Below are 2,509 nucleotides of genomic sequence, written 5' to 3' on the forward strand. Positions count from 1 at the left end.
ACAATGTGACATAAAATACTTCAGTCCCAGAAACATCTAATCTTGAACTGTTCATTTATGAAATAATTTTAAGAGTCAGGCATGGTGGTACTTGCCTGTGGTTCCAGTTACTCCGGAGGCCAGGGCCAGAGGACCACTTGACCCCTTGAGTTTAAAATCAACCTGGGCAACAAGGAAGTCCTAAAAAAATCAGTTTAACAAGTTTTTAAAAATTATGTTATACATTTAATACCAGGGATCTGTATTTTAAGTAAGTTCTTCTGCTGATTCTTAAGATCCAGCAAGCTTGGAAAGTTTTCTCCTGTGATGTAGTAGCAGGAATTTTTTCAGAGTGCAGAAACAGCACTGAATGTTTAGATTCACAAGACAATTAATGAAAAAGAAAGAAGAGGATGGGGGTGGGGTAAAAGATTGAAATTTTGAATTTGTAATAAATAATTGTATTTATTTTTGGTCCTCTTGCTCCTAAAATGATTTAAGGTAGCATAGTTGAAAAATAAATAACAAAAGTATATTGAATGTTTACTGTCAACTTAGTACTATATATATATTTTTCTCATTTAACAAGACAATTGCATGAGGTGGGAACTACTGTTCTTATCTCCACTTTACAGATGTGGAAATTGAGACTCAGAGAGGTTAAGCTAAGAAAGGGAGCCAACTGAGGGTCTCTGCTCTTGTTCTCTATATTGTTATCAAACACCAAAGGAAACCAAGAAACCCAGAAACATCCAAAACAAAATGTAAAATTAAAGGGAAGAAACTGAGATGAAGGGGCAATGAAGAAGAAAAACGGGCAAAGCTGGAGTGAGGTCATATGCATCCATTAGAAGTGGGCCCCATTGCTTGCTTCGACACACAGCACATATAATAAAATTGGAACAACATAGAGAAGATTGAATGGCCCCTGTGCAACAATAACACACGAATTCATGAGGCAATCCATATTTCTGCTAAGTGCAAACAAATCTATGAATGTATATTATTTTACAAAAAGAAGTGCGGGGCTGAGGATGTAGCTCAGCGGGGTAGAATGCCAGCCTAACACGCATGAGGCTCTGGGTTCCATCCCCAGTACCACACACATTTTTTTAAAAAATAAAGTTTTAAAAAGAAGTGGGCCACAAATTTGGCTCTGAGCTTTCCAACAACCAAAGAAAAAAGAGTAAACATGTCTGGATTCGTCGCATCCATAAGATAAAAGCAAATGTGCATTTTTGGAGAAAAACAATTTATGCTAGAATTTCCTAAGACAGATGTCCCCTTGTGAATCTTCAAAAAAAGGGGGGGAGAAATGCTTCTACAGAAAGGATTTTCAAAGGACTTAATTTTGTATTATTTTCTTTTTAAAACTGAGAAAGCAAATGTTTAATAAAGGAAATGATTTGAATATGGATTATAATATTATTCCCTCATAAATATGTTTTATAGTTCACACTTTTTATAATCAAATAACTAGATGTGAAGTTTCTGTCCTTGGAGATCTTAAAGAAAAGAATGACTATTTCTCGGGCTTGGATGCCTGAAGGCAAGGACGGGCTTAAGGGGGCCCCTTCCAACTCCGGGGCTGAGATTCTATACTTCTATAGCTGTGCAAACACTTCTACCTGGGGCAGCTTAACTAGTCTTAAACCTAAAGGTTCAGCCACAGCATGGCCATGAATGCTTCCATTGTGGGAATCCTTTTTTATAAAATAAATGTTTGAAAAATACACACACATGCACAATAAAACAAAACCTCCACAATATTTGGGATTAAGACACACCCAAGTAAGACATTTGCAGAAACAAAAGTTGTACTTAGTAAATGCTTGTCACTGGGGATGGAGAGTCAGCACTTAGGCACCACTCATTTAGCTATGGAGCGTTTGCTCAAGTCCTTTGTGTCTTAGATGTCAAAGAAATCTTTTCTAAGGGAGCCATCAGCACCACCTCAGGGGTGATGTTTTAAGCCTAATGTGAAAAAGAGAGCTTCTCTAAAACTTCTTATATGATTAACATGGTTGAATGCCCTTTATGACAAAGCATGCCGTGTGCAAATAAAATTCTCTTCAGGAAGAGGTCCCCCCCTTTTGTTTTTTTCTTAAATAATTTCTTACCAATGCAACTAAGAAAATAGCCTTTACGTTTTTGGGGGGTGGGAGAAAGAGGCTGACGGACATATAGCTGTGCAATTTTGACTGATCCAACTGATTATGAATTGGGTCAATCTGGCTTCCTTGCTGTGTGTCCTGAGACTGAGATCCATAAAAAGTGAACATCAAGTTAACATCCCTGTGTGTGTTTGGGAATGTTAGGTGGCGATGGCTAATACAAGCACTGGCATGTCCAGGAAGAAGTCACACGGGAGGTTTCTCTAAGAAAGAATAGAGGTGCTTGTCTCTACAAAGAGGGACCTAGTTATGCCCCTGTCAAGTGAAAGACTTCATCCTTACAACAGAAGGTGTCACCCTCTGGAGTGCTTGATGGACTGCTACTCTAACAGGTTTTTCCCTTTATAAACAGAGTC

General features: G+C 38.1%; 1 non-coding gene across 1 annotated transcript; it reads left to right on the forward strand.

The window, feature by feature from the left end:
- Positions 1-846: 846 nt before the first annotated feature.
- On the forward strand, positions 847-952 carry LOC120890967 (U6 spliceosomal RNA). The gene has a single exon (XR_005735432.1). It is a non-coding gene; the product is annotated as a U6 spliceosomal RNA (small nuclear RNA).
- The last annotated feature ends 1,557 nt before the right edge of the window (positions 953-2,509 follow it).

Source organism: Ictidomys tridecemlineatus, chromosome X (assembly GCF_052094955.1).
Source record: "Ictidomys tridecemlineatus isolate mIctTri1 chromosome X, mIctTri1.hap1, whole genome shotgun sequence".
Lineage (NCBI taxonomy): Eukaryota > Metazoa > Chordata > Mammalia > Rodentia > Sciuridae > Ictidomys > Ictidomys tridecemlineatus.